This window comes from Lethenteron reissneri, unplaced genomic scaffold (genome assembly GCF_015708825.2).
Source record: "Lethenteron reissneri isolate LAM-NWPU_2019-01 unplaced genomic scaffold, ASM1570882v1 scaffold_1147, whole genome shotgun sequence".
Lineage (NCBI taxonomy): Eukaryota > Metazoa > Chordata > Hyperoartia > Petromyzontiformes > Petromyzontidae > Lethenteron > Lethenteron reissneri.
The window spans coordinates 1-19,431 of NW_026890835.1; the positions used below are offsets into that span (position 1 = coordinate 1).

At 55.0% G+C, this 19,431-nt stretch overlaps 1 pseudogene; it reads left to right on the forward strand.

Annotated features, from left to right (window-relative positions):
• The first annotated feature begins 4,130 nt into the window (after nucleotides 1–4,130).
• On the forward strand, nucleotides 4,131–19,188 carry LOC133361568 (echinoderm microtubule-associated protein-like 2; annotated as a pseudogene).
• The last annotated feature ends 243 nt before the right edge of the window (nucleotides 19,189–19,431 follow it).

A 19,431-nucleotide genomic window follows, 5' to 3' on the forward strand; every position in this document is an offset into this window, starting at 1 on the left:
AGGGAGCGGTAGGGAGTGGGGAGCGAGGCGGGAAGAGGAGGTGGACAGAGGGTCACGGTGGTCGGGATAATCTGCGAGAGGCCGCAGGGCGTGAGTGGGGGGTGGCTGGGGAGATGGAGCACGGAGCTGGGATCTTCTACGTCTCCTGTGGGGCCCCTCTTGGGGTGAGCATGGGGGGGGGGGGGTGAACGTCCACGGGTGAGCGTGTGGGTGAATGTAGGGGTGAGCACACATTGGTGAGTGCGTGTGCGAGCATGTGTGTTCGAGAGTGAGTGCGTGCTGGCGTGAGCCTGTGTGTTTGCTAACAGCGCTTGCCCCAACAGGCTGTTAAGGCTATATGGGGGATCTTTATCTTTGCCCGTATGTGAGTGTGTGGGGAGTGGTGGCGCAGTGGTTGGCGTGCTGCGCTAGGAATCTGACGACCCCAGTTCGGTTCCCGCTCCCAACCAATTTCAGTGGCGCATATCTTAACTAATCGTGTACCTCCCCTTGGTCGAATTATCCTTAAATGAGTACCTGGTGTGATGTGTAAACATCAGTACTGGGGAGACAAGGCGGCCGGACGTGGTTCTGGCTACCCACCTCCGCATGTACCTTTCCTGCACTCATAGATGCTCAGCAGCAGCACTTGCCCCAATAGTCAGTTTAAGGCTACATGGGGGATCTTTGTCTTTGGTGTGTGAGAACAGCTTTCGAAGGCTCGACGGGGGACATTTGTCTTTGTGTGCTTGTTCGTGTGTGTTGGCAGCGCTGCTATTGGAAGCCACTGGAGCTGCACTTGCATATCTAGATTGCAAACTCATTCTTTAGAACTGCTTTTTGTGTTTAGTTTGTTGTCCTTCGCCCGCACCTCCGATTAACACAGTTGGCCATGTACGGTGCGGAGAAGAAGTTTAACATACATACATACATACATGCTGTTGCTATAGCTTCCACAGCTGATACAGCTATTGATGCTGATCGATGCTGCCACTGCTGCTCCTGCTGCGATCATTTTGAGGCCATCAGTCGCAGGGTGAATTACTGAGAATAGCAGGGCACTCATCTCGACCGTAATGTGTGTAATAGCTGGTCCTGTTGCAGTTTGCAGGTCACTGTGCTGTGCGCGAGTGTGTGCGTGCGTGCGTGTGTGCATGCATGTGTGCGCGCGCGTGTGTGCAGCATGTGTGCTGTGTGTGTGTGGCGTGTGTGTGCGCGTGCATGTGTGCGAGCGTGGATCCAAGAACCTCCACTGCATCTGCATGGGTGTCTGCGTGCGCAACCGTTCATGCCTGCGCACGTTTGTGTGTGCGCACGTGTGCATGCGTACGTTAGCATAAGCGTGAATGTGCATTGCATGTGAATTTAACACTGCACGTGCAAAAAGTGCATGCGATCATACACCTCTGTGCACTTAAGTACGTGTGCGCGCGTGTGTTCATGTGTACATCGCATTTGCGGGCGCTTGTGTGAATACAAATCGAACGGGATTGCATCTAGGCGTGTATGGCGTGCGTGCGGATTGCACATGCGCCTGCGCTCACAAGTGCAGTGCACACGTGCAGTGCACACGTGCGGGAGCACATGTGCGTGCAATGTGAGCACGCACACGTTCGTGACACGCGTGCGTGTGGTACGAACGCGTGCCCCGCGCGTTTGCCTGTCAGGCGTTCGCCTGTAGTGCGTTCGCCTGTCGCTCGCGCGGCGCGTGTGACCCGGGGTTGGTGGTTTGAGCTGGGATCGGGCGCACGGATTTACCCGGTTTACTCGGGGTATTTTAGCGACGCATGGTAGGGGGTGGCGGGGTGGTGGTGGTGGTGGGGTTGCCGCCGCACATCCCCGCGCCTCTCCGTGAATTTATTCTGCTTCGCTCGCCCGCTTCGGGAAGCCGCATTTGAAAAAAAAAAGAACAGAATATCTTCTTCAAAAAATGCTGACCAGCTGAGCTTGTCCTCCCCCCAATGCAATGCCTCGTGGGCATGCCTCGAGATGTAAATGGGCGAGCTGCGATTACACGCGCGTGACCGCAGGGTCCGGCAGTAGGCACCGTATTTGCCAAAAAATGGAGTACGAAGAATGTTTTTTAATTAAAGCATGTTCACAGGCAGCCTCGTGCAGGCACAGACGTCTGTACTCCCCCCACCAACCCACCCGCACAGACCTCTCCGCTCACACCCCTCCCCTCCTCCCACGAAAACCTCAGAAATCAACATCCGCAATTGGCCCGACTCTGGCCGATGGAGCCCCCCCACCCCACCACCTCCACCCTACCCACTTGCAGGCACTGCCAACGCACGCACACGGCCACACGCACGCTGACGCTCACAAACACTCATTCACACCGTCGCACGCACATCGAAAGTCATACACGGCCGTACACTCGCTAAGACAACAACGGCAGCAGCCCGCCATTCACCAGCAATGGCGGTGACGTCAGCACTTGTGCCAGGCAGGGTGCACTCAGAGGTCGCATGCAGTGTGGAAGGCTCGCTGGCAGGAGGTCTCGGGATAGACACGGGTGTTATGGGTTGATTGAGATGGCTGGTAGATGCAACCACCTGTGCTCCCCACTGTGCCGTCTTGCTGAGTTTTAGTCACTCGGTGCTCAGTTCGTTGTTGCGAGCTTCGCTCCTCCACCCGCTGTTGTTGTCGGAGGGCGACTGCCTCCAACTGCCGAGTAGTGTCCTTGACGAGCCTACTCCGCATCGGCCGATCTTGACACTGTTGGTACCATTCATCGGCAAAGTCCAATCGGCTCCACATCCTCCATTACCGCATCAGCCTTCCGCCTCCTTAGCCCGTGCGCAGGTTAGCTCCCTGTGTCCAGCCAAAGAGAAGCTGCTTGGGCATGCGGTGTCTGAACATGCAGGCTGCCATGACCCAGCCAACACAGCCTCGCTTGCCGAAGGAGCTCATAATGGGACTGCGTCCAATCTATTAAGATGTTTGAGCTCCTCACATTCCAGTGTGCATTAAATCCAGGATGGACCTTAGGCATGTGATCCTGAATGTTTAAAAACTGGTGCAGGTGTTCCTGTAAATGCGTTCACGTTTCTAAGCGTAGATAAGAGAGGTCTTAACTATGGCCAAAAAGACCCTGGGGCTTTGTATGGAGCAATAATAGATCAGGCAGCTTTCCACATAGTGTTGTGCAACCGATGAAAAGATATGCCACTCGACTGCCTTCCAGCGAGATCTCTGCTGCCAAACTGAAGCTGTTAATGAGCACACGGCCCAGGTATGGGAACTCCTCCACCCTCTTTACAACCACCCCATTACTCACGGTAGTTGAAGGGGTAGTAGTGATTTATGACATACAATACCCACGCAGGTGCTTTTGATTTCGTTGGGCTAATGGTAAGGCCCCCACTCTTTAAGTGGCAGCTCCAGGTTCAGCAGTCCAATCTCCAATTCTTTGCATTTTCTCGGAGTGAGCCGTAATGACCAGATCATCGGCGTACGTAGCATGGCTGACGAGTAAGGTGCCGTCCCTAGACCTCACCTGGAAATCCATCCGCCTCCGATTGTATCTCTCCCAGATGGATGCAAGAGTCATTGAAGCTTCTGTGAACTGTGTGGTTAAATAAGATGTTTAAATCGTGTAGGGGCCAGATGACATCCCTGTCGCACTCCACGGTGAACAGGAAATGGATGTGACTCCCGGCCGGCACAGCTTTATCCAGACCTGCACGCCATCATGACAGCCCTTGATGATTGTGAGCAACTGGGGTCAGGAATCCTCTTGATGTGGTTCCTGCGCTGCGCTGCAAACCCATCGACCAGGGTTTGATTCCCGGCCACGGCTAGCGTAAGTGGCGAGTGATCTCAAAACCTCCCTTCGGTCGACTCGGCCATGAGGGTCGACTCGCCTGCGTTGGTGTGTAAAATACCAACACTGAGGAGACAAAGGTTGCCGGACGTGGTGGTGGTGGCCACACCACCCCCTTGTGCGCCGTACCGGCATTCATAGGTGCTCCCCGACACACAACGCCCACGTTACGCGCCCACAATTCATAACCCGTTCAATACCACTCTCGGATGCAATTGGTGACACAGTCCCATTGATTCACACACACACACACGCACAAATGTGTCGGTGGCTGCTCTTTCAGCTCCCATCGTCAATTAAATGAAATAAAATGAATCGGGGAATGGCATGGATGGCTGCCTTCCTACGCCGCTACCCACCCACTCGCCCCCACACACTCTCCCTCCTCCTCCGACCGACCACTCCCCCCACGCAACAAAGACAGCTTTGAGCGGCGCTGCACGACTCGGGTCCCTGCCACCCTCCTCGTCCTCCTCGCTCCCGTCGTCGTGACGAAGGCAGGAGGCCGCCTCGCTCGCCGCAGCGCGCTGCCCGCAGCGGCGCCGACGCCGCTCGCTCGCCACAATTAGCGGCGGCGACTGCTCACGGCCGCCCGTTGGGGTTTTTTTGGGGATTTTCGTGGAACAAAGGGAAGGGTCAAGCCATTGTCGCTGGGGGTGAGTGGGGAGATGGAGGCTGTGTCTCTGTGTGTGCGTGCACGCGCTGCGCAAGCTCTCTCCGTGTCCGCCTCCATTTGCCTCCGAGTCTCTCCGTCTGCACCGCCACGGTCACAACCGTGAAGCTGCTGCTGGTGGTGGTTGTGGTGACAATGAGGATGCTGCACTTGCTGTTGATGCTGTTGAAGGTGCCGTTGCTGCTGTTGATCGTGATGATGGCGGTGATGAGGACGTTGCACCTGCTGCTGATGAAGATGCTGTTGCCGATGATGGTGGTGATGAGGATGCTGATGGTGAAGATGCTGCTGCTACCGCTGCTGATGGTGTTGGTTGTGGGTGATGGTGGTAGTGGTGGGGAGGATGCTGTGGCGGCTCGGGAGCTTGCTTGCGACGCGGCGACGTGCGCCGTCGCCCGCGCTAATCGTGTGTGCGCAGTCGCTTTGTCCTGTGGAGCCAGCGGACTAATCTGTGTCCCGAGTGCGCCGTACTCGGTGTGTGTGTGTGTGTGTCTGCCCATGTCTGCTCCTCCATCCTCATGTCTGTGTCCGTGTGTGCATATGTCCGCGTCTGTCTTCGTGTCCATGGGCGTGTGCCTGTGTCTATGCCCGTGTGTATCTGTGTATGGTCCGTATGTCTTTGTGTGTGTGTATTTTGTCTTTTCTGTGTGTGTCATGTGTCTCTATGCATGTGTGTCACGTGTCTCAATGCATGTGTGTTTGTGTATCTGTCCATGTCTTGTGTCCGTGTGTGTCCTCCGTCCCCCGTGGCGCAGGCGAGGACGGGAGCTGCGTGCTGACGGAGAGCGACGGCGCCGACGCCCCCGGCGACGGAGACCCGGACCTCGTCGCCCTCGGCAATCGCTTCCTCGGCACCGACGGCACCGGCGACATGGCCAACAGCACCGACGGTGACGGGGCCGGCCCCACCGGCGGCGGGGCCCAGCGCTCCGTCTCGCTCGCCGAGACCACGGCCTCGTTAAGCCTGGGCTCGGTGAGCGACTACCACCCGCTGCACCACCACCACCAGCATCAGCAGCAGCACGGCGGGGCGGGCGGTGCCGAATGCCCTGCACCGGCTGGCGGCGCTGAGCGGCGGGCGCGCGCCCAGGACGACGAGATCACGGTGCTCAAGGCGGCGCTCGCCGACGTCATCCGGAGGCTGTCGGCCGCCGAGGAGCAGCAGCAGCAACAGCAGCCCGGCACCAACACACCCACGCGCGGCAGTGAGAGACGCCGCACGCTCTATCGCTCGCTCGCACGCTCTATCGCTCGATCACTCGCTCAAGTCTCACAAAGTCGCTCACTCAGGCTCCCTCTCACTCAGCGCGTGTCATGGTGAGAGATGCTGCCCGCCCGCTCGCTCACTCGCTCACTCGTTCACTCGCTCACTCCCTCTCACACACGAGCGGCGGTGAGACTACACAACCTTTCACACAATCTCTCTCAATAGGCCTATTTAACTCGCGCAAGCAGCTTTGCCTTTCACATTCCCTGTTTGTCGTGCGTCAGTGAAGTCAATGTGTGGTCCTTAAGAGCTGGGAATGAGCCAAATTAAATAAATAAACTAAATGAATCTGTGCAGCGACATTGGCGTCCGACCATCGACTCCTTGGTCTCAAGAACCTGCTTTCACCGCAAGCAGCTGAAAGCTGGATTCAAACCCTGGATCTCAGCAGTGCCGTCATCCGTCTCTGACATGGCCATTTGGAACCCCCTTGGACCCATCCTGTTGCTAGGTTACTATCAACCTGTCTCCTTGCTGCCGCCTCCACACGCCGTCCTTGCGTGCGTGTGGACAGTCCGTACACGTTCCGTCCACTCGTGTCTTTGTGTGTCTCTGCATGTCTCACTGTCTCCGTTTGTCTGCGTGTGTGGTGTCCCCGTGTGTCTCCACTTGTCTCCTTTCTGTCTCAACGTCTCCATGTTTCTCTGCGTATCCCCGCGTGTCTGTTTGTCTCACTGCCTCCATGGGGAGCGGTAGTGTAGCGGTAAGCGCGCGCTGCTCTACGAACCCTACGGCCTGAGTTTGATTCCCGCTCATGGTCAACACAGTGACAATTGTCTGAACTGGCCATGGGCCATTAGGGAGGCAAAGGCGGTCGGGCGTGATGCTGGCCACCGACCCCCTTGTGCGCCGTGCTGGCCTTCGTAGGTGCTCGCTAACAGCACTTGACCTGACAGTCTGTTCAAGGCTATATGGGGGATCTTAGTCTTTGCACTTCTGCGTGTGTCCCCAGGTCGCCCGTCTCTGTCCTCCCACCCGTCGCGCTCGAGCCTGCTAAGCGACGGGCCCCCCCTGACCCCCCGCAAACCGAATTCGGGATACGCCCCCCTCAGCACCCCCTCACCCAGACCGTGAGTTTCAACCACAAGACGCCCACCGCACCAATTCAACCAAACCACCCCGAGCACACCATGGCAATCGCCCCAGTGAAATCACACCTGGGCAACCACACCATTTCAAATACACCACATCGTGTCAACTACGCCATACACTGGTAACCACACCATGGCAATCGCACCACTCGCATTAGACCACACCATGCCAACTACACCACACCATGCCAACTACGCCGCACACTTGAACCACACCATGGCAACCACCACCACTCCCACCCTGCTACACCGCCACTCCCAGCACATCACACCATGCCAACTACACCACACCATGCCAACTATGCCGCACACTTGAACCACACCATGGCAACCACCACCACTCCCACCCTGCTACACCACTCCCACCACACCACACCATGCCAACTGCGCCACAACATGGCGACCACACCATTGCGATCAACCCACACCTCGGAGTGCAGCATCATGAACCACCAATGTGTAATTGTAGGAGCAGTCTGCAGTGCTGCTGCTGTTGCTGTCGCTGCTGCTGCGTCTACATGCGTCTGTGCTGTGTGCAACCGGCCGGGTGGCGCAGCAGTAGAGCGAGCGGCTTGCTAGCGGAAGGTCGCGAGTTCAAACCCTGGTTGGTGGATGGTTGACTCAGCCAATCAACCCTCCCCCCGGGGTCGATAAAACCAGTACCGCTTTGTGAGGAAGTCAACTGTGGCTCTGCTATGACTGCTAGACGCACCCCCGCCATATGAATGTGGAATTGCCCACCACTGGCTCAGGGCCGTAAATGGGAGATGAGCACCAATGTCCTCGTAACGTGATGATCAGCTTTGTGTCTCGCTGGGTCATAATGAATGTTCGTGTCTCGCTGCCGCATATCTAGTGCAGATATTTAAACATATGGTCCTCGCTTTATGACCATATTTGTGTTGATTGTTAAAATTAATGTTGAAAGAAAGTGTCTTATTTATGTATCATCATCATCGTCATCATCGTGATCTCTCCACTGCTGGCTGGGAATCACCGTGGCTTGCTCCTGTGCCGTGAGCAGCACGGAGAACTGCACCCTGCGCAGGGAGGCGCGGCTCAACCGCTCGCGGTCCGTCACGGAGAACAGCGCAAGCAAGCGCAAGCAGCTCGAGTGAGTTCCCCCTCCGCACGCTCGCCAAACGCTCACCTCACGTTCATCACACTCCACACGCTCACCACACGTTCACCGCACTCCACACGCTCACCACACGCTCACCACGCGATCGCCACACACGCTGCACCCACTGCACGCGCCGCTCGCACTGCACACGCCACGTGCACCGCACGCACTGCACACATTACTCGCATCATGCCTCCACCACTCAGACCACACAGACCATGCACACGACTCGCACCACTCGCACAAGTCCTGCGCTGGAGCGGAGTTGAGCCCTCGAATTTTCACTCACCTCCCACCCCCCATCCCTTCTGCCCTCGCTCCCTCTTCTCTCCGAGTAGCAAACCCAAGCCCGAGTATTGCTCAGGTGAGCTCTCCACAAAGATACACACACTCACGTGCATGCACACAGACGCACGTGCACACACGCACGTGCGATCACTAGCGTTGCCGCTGTGTAATTATTCACGACGCGAAATGACGGTCCATGATGGTGATTATCGTGATGTCAGCTTCCCCATAGTTTGTGGTTCTCACATTTGTTGTAACTGCTCATGGGAACAAATATTTACTTCTTCTTCAACTGCAGGTCACTCTGCCTTTGCCTGCACTGAGTTATGCAATGTTATGCGTAAAATGCACATGCTGGCCATTATGCAAAAACTGTTGCATTTCCAAATATTAAATCTATGATGTCAATGATGAGGTCATATAATCATGCCATTACTTGCTCCGCAGAACATTCTGCAGAGCACTCAATTTAACGTATAACATCTGTTCGTTGGCAGCTTTAATTTTAGAGTTTGTTATTTCAGACGTAATTTTGTCAGGGAATAAAATAATAGAAATGATCAGGATTTTATATTTAGCAAAACTGATGATAACGATCGTTGTGGATCTTATATATCGTACGACGAATCGTGGTATCGTCACAACGTGGCAACGCTCGTGATCGCACTTCCGGGGGTGAGGCTGGGCGCCAGATAACTCCATCTGCCTCGACCGTGCGCACGCGCGTTCATCGTTATGCTGCGATTGTCGTTTTGCCAGTAATTGATTGGATTGGTGCTGTGATGGCTGCGAGTTGATGTTTAAATGGTTGTGTCGGTGTGGGTGTCTGTGCGACAGACAAGCGTCGCGTCACGTACTCACCAGGTGAGCCTCACCCCACATGGTGCCAGCTTGCTCTGCAGCCCCCCTCCCCCCCCACCGTTCTCCACCTCCTATCCTCCTCGCTCACTACTCCGGTCACTCTGCTCCTGTGTGCCGCTGCATGATATCATATCGTGTGTGTTGGCGGTGGGCTGAGGTCACTTCCTGCGTTGGTGGTGGCGTGACAGCACCGTGTTGCTGGCGGTGCGACGTCACTTCCTGTGTGTTGCTGGCGGTGCGACGTCACTTCCTGTGTGTTGGTGGCGGTGCGACGTCGCTTCCTGTGTGTTGGTGGCCGTGCGACATAACTCCCCAGCGTGTCGCTGGTGCGGCTGTGTTACACTCCGCTCTGGCTGTTGGTGGTGGTGGCTGCGCTTGTTCCCTGTGGCTGTGTCGCTGCTGCTGCCGCTACCACTGCTGCCGCTGCTGCATGCCGGTGTCCCAGCTGCTAAACGCTTCTGTTCGATCAAGAAGCAAATCTTAACCCAAACGGCTCTTATCTTGTAGCTACACACCTCGACTCGCTGTTCAGGCTCAAGCCCTTCATTTCTTTCCCTTGGCCTATAACCAACGGCCTCAATCACTCTCGGTACGATAAATATGGCCCGTGTTCCTGCGCCGCGTCTCCGCGATGCGCTCGCATTTGAACGCCATGTCAATCGACATAGTGTCGCTTTGTATCCACAAGATGAGGGCCGCTCGTTTTTTTCCCCCCGTCTTTTAACAAAACAAACTTCGCTCGTGGTGCGTTTCGATGTCTTTTGCCACACGAGGGCGGGCGTGTGAGAAATGCTTCCTCCCCACCCCCGCGCTTGTGATGGTGGCGGCGCGGAGACCTCGCTCCCCGGCCGGGGCTGCTGATTTCGCCACCGATCATTGTCGGCGACGATGATTGTGTGGCATTGCCTGTGGTGGACGGGGGTGCCAGGGGGTCGGTGCCTGCGCCTGAGACTCACTCGCTGACGCCTTACACTCGCGACACTCTGTGTCTCCTTGTCTCGCTCTCCCCCGTGGACACTGGGAACGGGAGGGAGACTTCTTAACGGACCCATGGCCTGGCCCAGGGAAAGGGCAGGCACTTCCCGTTGTGGTTACACAATAATTGTCCCGACGATGCTGTCGGTGCACCGTCATTAAACGAAGATTCCAATTCGGATCTCTCGCAGTGATGGAATTTAGCCAAATTAAGTAAAAAAAACTAATTTTATACAGTGGGGTTTTTGTGTAGTCATTGGTCACCCGGCTAAAATGATCTTTTTACCTCTTGAGAACCTATTTGAATCATGAGCGGCTGAATCCTGGATTCTAACCAAAGACCACAGCGGTGCCGGCTTCTTGCTCTGACACGGCCATCGTGAACCCACTCAGCATCTGGCCACTGCCTCCAGCGTGGTTTTGATTATCTGCTTTTTCCGCACCTCACAACAAACACCTGTGCTCACTCTCCCACCCTCACTCACTCATCTACCAACCTCCACCGCCATTCGTTTTATCAAACCACTCATTAACCCACTTATCCACTCAATCAACCATCTATTCCGTCAACCACCCCCTCCCTCCCTCAACCACCCGCTCACCTATCCACCCACCCACCCACCCACCCACTCCCTTTTCCACTCATCCACCCATACACTACATCGTTCATCCAACCGCTCATCCACCCCCCTCACCACTCAATGCCACCCCCATCTTCCCACTCACCCTCGCTCACTCCACCCGCTTGCCCGTGCGGTGGGGGTCACCCGCGCCACCCGCCCGCTGTCCGCAGAGGAGGGCTACGTGAAGATGTTTTGTGCGTGGCCGCCCCGTCACCATGTACCTGCCCTCGCACCTCAAGGACGATTACAGCCTGAGCCAGAAGGTGGCGCTGCCTCCAGACAAGCTCAAGCTCGAGTGGGTGTATCCTCTCACCTCGTGTTGTTCGTACAATAATAGAGGGGTAAACGGCACGTCGCCTTCACGTATTTGTAGCGACATGTAAGTAAAAAAAGTGTCTCCCATAACCCGTTGGCCACGTAGCCTGGGAGCGTGTAAGTTCAGCAGCATTTATTGAGTAAAGCAAATTGTAAACCGGTTTTGACACGCATTGTCCCATCAGCAGGGTCAGGCTCGCTGCCATGGCATGGTGCTGATGGGTTGTGTGAGATATGCGTTTTTATTTTTTGCATTAGGAAACAGATATGTGAAGGAGACATTTTCATGAAATCTACTCTGTTATTTAAGTTCCCCAGAACTACGCTCATGGTTATTTTATGTTGTTATTACATTTGTTTACCCAGGCAAGTCCGAGTCTCAAGACCCTTTTGTCAGCCGGGTCCTGCCAAGTTTTCGCAGGAGGGGGAGATGTTGCTTTGTGTAGTCCCCATTGAGTAATTGGCAGGTCGTTTTAGGGCATCGGGATATTTGGCCAACATCAGTTAACATCGCGTGCTTTAATTTAGCTATGGGAGAACTCGGAGGAAACCCGTGGAGAACAGGGGGACGACATACAAACTCCACACAGGTGCCCGGTTCGGGAATTGAACCCAGGCCCTTTTTGCTGTGAAGCACACCTATGACCACTGTGCCACCCTCTCATATTAATCATCTTTGCATCGCTGTGGCGCTTGCTTAAATGCGCCTTGCGCCGCATCTCATCGCAAACATCCGGAGGCCCCCCCCCCCCCCCCCCCCCCCAGCGGCAGTTGCAGGGTTCTCGACGACAGCGAATGACCCCTTGACAGCGACGCCCGACCTCAGATACGGCTACCGCGGGCAGGACTGCCGCTGCAACATTCACCTGCTGCCCACGGGGGAGATGGTTTACTTCGTGGCGTCTGTCGTGGTGCTCTACAACGTGCAGGAGGGCACCCAGCGCCACTACCTCGGCCACAACACCGACGTCAAGTGGTGAGCACCACCGCGGTGATGCTGGTGATGGCGGTGATGGTGGTGGTTGGCACAGTCGGGGGCACAGCTGGTGCATCTGCCAGTCATGTCAGTCAACCCATGGCACCTGGGTCTGCCGCTTGACACTGTGAGCGAGCCTTCGACTCTTCGCTTGGCCTCAAAGTGCACCTGGCCCTGGCACAGGTGCCATGGTGACATCACCGCAACTTAGTAGCAAATGGTGTGTGCTATTGATGATAGTGGTGATAATGATGGTGTGATAATGAAGGTTAGGATCAGGGCCTAATTTGAGCTGGAGCTGTGCCGGGCTGAGCTCCATAAAATATATTTCTCAGTGCTGGGTCCAGGAATTTGCGGGTTTGGGGGACCCCCGCAAAATATTCCATGAGCAATGAGCCTTGTTTATGATGATAGTGATGATGATGGTGCCTTTGTGATGAGGTGGTGCTGATGATTGTGATAATGATCGTGTGGTGGTGGCAGTTGTCATAATGGTTAGGAAATTATGGTAATTGGTGGTGGGAGTGATGGGTTGGTGGTAGAAGTTATGATGGTGATTATGATGGTTATATTGTGGCGATGGTTGCACTGATGATGATAATGATGAAGAGCATGTTTTAATATTGCTTTTTTCCCTGCAGTATCGCAATACACCCTGACAAGGTCACCGTGGCGACAGGCCAGATGGCTGGTGTTACCAAGGAGGGCAAGGTGAGGGTGTGCGTGTGTGTGGGTGAATGTACAGATATGTGCACGTGTGTGGAACGGTCGTGTATTGGTTGGCGCACTTCACTACGAACCCGGTAAGTTCAATTCCTGCTCGCGGCCAACAGAAGTGACCGACATCTGACCTGGTCCTCCCTACGGTCGACTCAGCCTTAAATGAGTACCCGGTGCGGTGGTAAACATCAGCACGAGAAAGACAAAGGTGGCTGTGGGTTCTGCTGACCACAACACCCCCTTCGTGTGCTGTGACGGCCTTTTATAGGTGCCTCCAAACGGCACTTGGCCCAGCAGTCTGTTAAGGCTACACGGGGGCTCTTTGCCTTAGTACGGGCGTGTGTGTGCGCATTTCGTGTGTGTGCGCCCCCGCGTAGCCTTTCGCGCCCAACGTGCGGATCTGGGACTCGGTGACGCTCAACTCGCTGCACGTCATCGGCACCGGCTCCTTCGTGCGCTCCGTCAACTGCCTCTCCTTCTCCAAGGCGGTGCGTACACGCATGTTGAAGTGAGCGAGCGAGTTTGTGTATACGTGCGCCCGAGTGTGTGTACACGCGTGTGGGAGTGAGCGACTGACTGCGTACACGCGCGTCGTATTGAGTGTGCGTACACGCGCTTCAAAGTGAGCGAGCATGCGTATGTCGGAGTGAGCAATTGTGGATCTTAGGCCATGCGTGGTGACCCCAGTTCGTGGTTTCTCAGCCTGTTATCCTCGGTCTCGGCACTGACGTTGTCATTTGTCATCTCGGTGGATGTGAGGCCATGCGTGGAGGACGGCGTGATGTAGGAATGAGCAGGTGTTGAGTAATGCTGATTAGTCCGGAGTCAAAGTGATTTCCTGCTCGATTGAGCACTGAGGGTCAGTGCTCATCTCCCGTTTACAGCCCTGAGTGATGGACATTCCGCAAGACTGTCCATAGGACAACAACGGTGGATGCCGTCTGCTCACTTGTGTGCACGGCACCCCCCCCCCCCTCTGCGCCCCCATATGACCTTTGACCCCTGCATTTAGATTTTACAGCGATAAAATTCCACGAGATGACAATTTGTTGAGCTTTCACTTGTGGGCAGATCGCTTATGAAAGTTAAGTTAATACCTCCGTGGTCTTTACCTGGTCAAATATAGTTTAGTTTTAGTTGCATATTTTTCAAAAACGATGTTTACCTTTCTTATCGCGTTTTTTGTATCGTTTGTTTGTTGTGACGTTCTGACTCACCCCGACTGGACATCAGTGAAAAGGAGCTTTATAGCTCATCGGATTCCTCCTGCAGTGTAAATATTCTGATTATTTGACCCCTGCACGCGTGCAGAACGGAGGCCTACACCTCATGGTGGTGGACGATGCGAACGAGCACGTGATGTCCATCTGGAACTGGCAGAAGGAAGACAAGTTCATGGAAATCAAGGTCCTTGTCACCTCCACATAATCACCATCACTCATCATTAGCTGATCATTCTGCGGCTTTCATCGTCATAAGCCATCGCTATCTCGCACGATCATGTCAGGCAACAACCCGTATCGCTCCGTGCTTCTTCCTCTCGAGTCTCAACCGCTGGCCATTGTCCCTTCTAGTTGTGACGTGTCCTGCCCCACCAAGCCCTCTTACTTTTCTTAAGAGCTGGGACACTTTGTCTGTAACCTGCATTTGTTTTCTTATCCACGTGTTCCTCTCCCGTCTCAAAGTAAAACGATTGTATCTTTCAATGCTCGTGTTGTGCTGCTGCTTGTGATGAGACAATTAGTGATGTGACGGTGGCGATGTCGCGGTGATCGTGACCTTGCGGTGATGTGTTGGCGCGCGGTGCTCTAGTGTGCCGGGGACCCCGTGTTTGCGGCCGAGTTCCACCCCACGGAGAGCAACTCGATCATCACGTGCGGCAAGGGGCACATGTACTTCTGGAGCATGGAGAGCGGCATGCTCACCAAGAAACTCGGCCTCTTCGAGGTGACGCCGCCACGCCTGCGTGCCCGAGTGTGTTTACACGTGCATCAACATGCAAGTGTGCGAGAGTTTCTGAGTGTTCGTGAAGCTGCGTTTTTGTGCACGATGTTGTGTGACGTCGTGCGGTTGTGCCCGCCACTGCCCCACAGAAACACGAGAAGCCCAAGGCGCTGCTGTGCCTAACGTTCAACGAGAGTGGCGACGCCGTCACCCGGCGACTCCAGTGGAAACATTCTCGTGTGGGGCAAAGGTACGTGGCTTCGAGCGCGCTGGCAGCGGCGCAACGGCGCACATCGCGTGGCGTGCGGCGCATGTCACGTGTCATGTTGCCTGTGCGTCCCGTGCGTCCCTTGCATCTCAGGCACCAACAAGATCAGCCACGTGATCTCGGGTGCGCACGAAAGCGGGATCCTGTCCCTGTGCCTCCTGCGTGACGGGACGCTCGTGTCCGGCGGAGGGAAGGACCGGCGCATCGTCGCCTGGGACAGCGCCTACCGCAAGCGCCGCGAGATGGAGGTGTGGGGCATGGGCTGTATTCGAGTGTGTGTGTGACTTGACATGCGGGGAGCAGCGGCCCAGTGGTTAGTGCACTATGGTACTAACCCTAGCGACCCGAGTTTGATTCCCACTCACGCCCAATATCAGTGATGAATATCTGAAACGGTCCTTGGCCTACCGTAGGTTGGGCGTGGTACTGGCCACCCATCTTCTCATGTGCCGTGCCGGCTTTAATAAGTGCTTTTCACAGCACTTGCCCCAACAGTCTGAAGCCTCCGAAAGGCATCATTGTCTTTGAACACGTGTTTGTGTATGTACACGTACAGGTCCCCGAGGCATATGGGCGGTGCGCACGGTTTGCCGAGGGGAAAGAGGAAGCCATCTTGGTGGGGACGACCAAGAATTTCATCCTGAGCTGCTCCCTCGACGGGGAGGTCAACCCCATCATACAGGTGCAGCCGCTCGCCCACCCCTACCTGTTAACCCATCGGCTCGCCCAACCGCCTGCCTCACCCCCTGCTTGCTACACCTTCACCCCCCCTCCCCCCCCCCCCCCCCCCAAGGGCCAACCGATGAGCTGTGGGGGCTGGAGTGCCACCCGAGCCGCGACCGCTTCTTCACGTGCTCCTACGACAAGCCGCGTTGTCCATGTGGGACGTGCACTCGCACCGCCTCATCTGGAGCAAGTCCGTCGAGGTGGGGGCCTGGCGGTTCGCTCGAGTGCCCTCGCACCCACGTTGTTACACTCCAGCACGTGCTACAATGCTGCAGCGCACACACTGTTGTGCGACAAGAACATACAAACGACACACCAACGAACCACAGTCCTCGTGCGTGTTCATTCACGTGCTTAATTAGAACTTGTCGAGAGCCCAAAGAGACGAAACATGTATTTCACTCACCCCGTTCATTTGTGCTTTATGCATAACCAGGTGAGAGTCCATTGCTTAGGACGTTGTGTTTGTTTTGCCGTGTGTCTGTGCAGGAGGCGGCTCAGTCAGCTGACTTCCACCCGACGGGGACAGTGGTTGCGGTTGGAATTGAAGAAGGAAAGTGAGTAATAGAGTTGTCATGGAAGTGATGACACCCGATTTGCAAATGATAATGCATGTTGCGCTGACGGCTACCTCCCCATCGTCATACTGCTAAAATATTATCAGTGCCATGTTACTTTTGAAGACGAATGGACATAATCCATATGCATACATCGTTTTCCCTAACTAATCTTTGTCCCAATTCTTCTGGAACTTGCTGCTTGTGGGGTCTTGCCACTTGAGAAGTGAAGCCAAGTGAGTCGCCCGGGCCACCTCAGGTTTCCAGACTGACGTGTGGTTGTGCTGCGGTTGTGCTGCGGCGGTTGTGGTGCAGGTGGGCGGTGCTGGAACGCCGAGACAAGTGACCCTCGTGACCCTGCACACGGACGGAGCCGAGCTTCTCTCCGTCATGCGTTACTCCCCAGGTCCCTATTCGTTTCTCCCCTCGTCTCTTTGCGTTACTCTAAGGATAACGTTCTGTGCCTGTGTTGTGTACACTTGGGTCTGGGCCGTGCTTGGGTTCATTTGGGGGTAAAATTGAACCATACCTGGAGAGACACCGTTTTGGACTTGCTTATTGGCACTCACTAAAAATGTGGTGTCTGTGTGGGGAGTGGTGGCACAGTGGTTAGCACAATGTACTATGAAAACTGGCGAACCAAGTAGATTCCCGCTTGTGGTAAAAATCAATGGTGAATATCTGAACTGGTTCTGGACCCTTCCCTAGGTCGACTCGGCCTTAATGAGTGCCTGTTGCAGTGTATATCTGCATTAGAAAAACAAAGACGGCTGGGTGTGGTGCTGACCACATCACCCCCTCATGCACTGTGCCGGCCTTAATTGGGGCTCGCTAACGGCACTTGCCCCAACAGCTGATGAGCTACATGGGGGATCTTTGTGTTTGTGCGATTGACATACAGACGGCTCAATGCTCGCGATCGGCTCACAACGAGAACTTCATCTTCCTGCATGCAGTGAGCGAGGTATGGGCGGCGATACACGCGGCTCGGCAAGTGCACGGTACTGCCAACACCGCGTTCGCCGCACACGCACCACACCCGACACCCCAAACTCACTATACACCCTGCACTCAGCACATACTTCACCACACCCAGTGTTACCAATACCACAAACACGATATTACCAATACCACACACAGTTGGTCATATCACTGCAAGCTTGATAGGTGCTAACAAAAAGCACTTGCCCCAACACTCAGATGGCTGCACGTGTGATGTTTTCCGTATGCACGTGTGCGCATGCAGGGTCATTCCAGCTTCATTACTCACCTGGACTGGTCAGTGGACGGAGAGTTCCTCGTCTCAAACTCTGGGGATTACGAGATCCTATACTGTGAGTGCGAGAGGCCATGTGAATGCCTGGGAGTGTGGGTGGGTATAGACGTGTGCCTGTGTATTGTTTGCCACATTGCCCTGACGTGTGCCGTGCAGGCATGCATAGGTGCTCGTAATGGCAGCGTTTGCCCCAACAGCCTGTGTAGGCTACATGGATATGTCTGATTTTTTTTTCTATTTTTTGTAGATGCGTGCCTGCCTTTATCGGTGCTCGCTCACAGCACTTGCCCCTACAGTCTATTACAGGCTATACGTGGGATCTCTGTCTTGTTTTTGATCATGTGTGGATGTGCTCTTTCAGGGAACCGTAACTGTAGGCAGCAGCTGATGGCGGATACCATCCGGGACATCGAATGGGCGACGTACACCTGCGTTTTGGGCTTCCACATCTATGGTACGCACACGTGAGCACACGTGATCTTGGATATTTTTGAGTAAATGTAAGAAATTCTGTCGATGGAATACCTTGTTTGCAAGGGTGTCAATATAAGTATCCAGCTAACACACATGGGTACATTGTCACATGCGTGTGTACATTTACTGGTGCACACAGACATTTGACTTCAGGCTCCTCCCTCGCTCAGTGGGACTAGGGTTAAGTCCTGACGAGGCAACCACCAATTGAATGTGTGCTCAACAGCCCATTGCGCCTTACAAATTTAAATTATTTGTATCTGTGCACGGCGCATCTATGCGTAGAACGTTGTTATTGTGATTCGTGCACTATGTTATCAATCCCGGTGACCCGAGTTAGATTAACGGTCCACGACTAACGTCAGTGTTAAATATCTGAACTGGTGCCGGGCATCTTCTAGGTAGGCTCAACCTTAAATGAGTACGTGGTGCAGTGTGTAAACATCAGCCTGCACAGTGCATGGCACACCATCCCATTGTGAGCCTTCATATGTGCTTGCGAGCATTGCTTGTCCAACGTTGTGTATAGGCAACACGGGTCTTTGTCTTTGCGTGCATCTAGGAGTGTGGCCGGATGGCTCTGACGGCACGGACATCAACGCAGTGTGCCGAGCTCACAACCGCGCAGTCGTTGCTGTGGCCGACGACTTCGGGAAAGTTCACATCTTCGTGTACCCCTGCTCCCAGCCCAAGGTGTGCCATTGGTCCCGTCCAAAATGCAGTGACCAGATTCCTGGCCCACACCTTTCAACGAGACTGTCACCCTATACTCCGATCGCTGCATTGGCTCCCGATCTCACCCTGTTCGAAGAACCTCCACAGACTCATCCCTGCCTACCTATCCTCCATGCCCTCTCCTAACTCTGCCCGCATCTCGCTCTACTCGTTTCCACACTCCTCTACCCCTCACTCTCATATCACGCTATTCCCCTCCACCCACTTTCTATTAAAGTCGCAAGTCAACCTTTGGCCTGGCAAAAGTTCAGGCTCAAGTCCTTCCTCTGCTCCTATGACTGGCTGCCCTATAAATATGCCCCAACATCTCAAGATGGGTCAAATCCAGATCCTGTATATCTACAATGAATTGTGTTGCGCAGGTGCCGAGCCGAATCTACAGCGGGCACAGCAGTCACGTGACCAACGTGGCCTTCCTACACGACGACTCGTACCTGCTGAGCACGGGCGGGCAGCGACACGTCCGTCTGCAGTGGAAGGTGTGCTGAGGCTGGCGTTGGGGCGCCCCCCCCCACCCTCCGCAAAGCCTGCGCCACTTGGTTGCCCCCGCTCTCCCCATTGGTGGAGAAATTCCGAAAAACCCGATCGTTGCTACCGCGTCAAGAGGTAAACGGTACCGTGGAGGCGACGGCGAGCCCCTCTCATCCGTCTCGATGGTGGCGTCGTGCTGGGGAGGCCACGGCTTTGTTGTGCACATGGGTGGGTGAGGCGACCCCTCGCAGAGCCCCCTT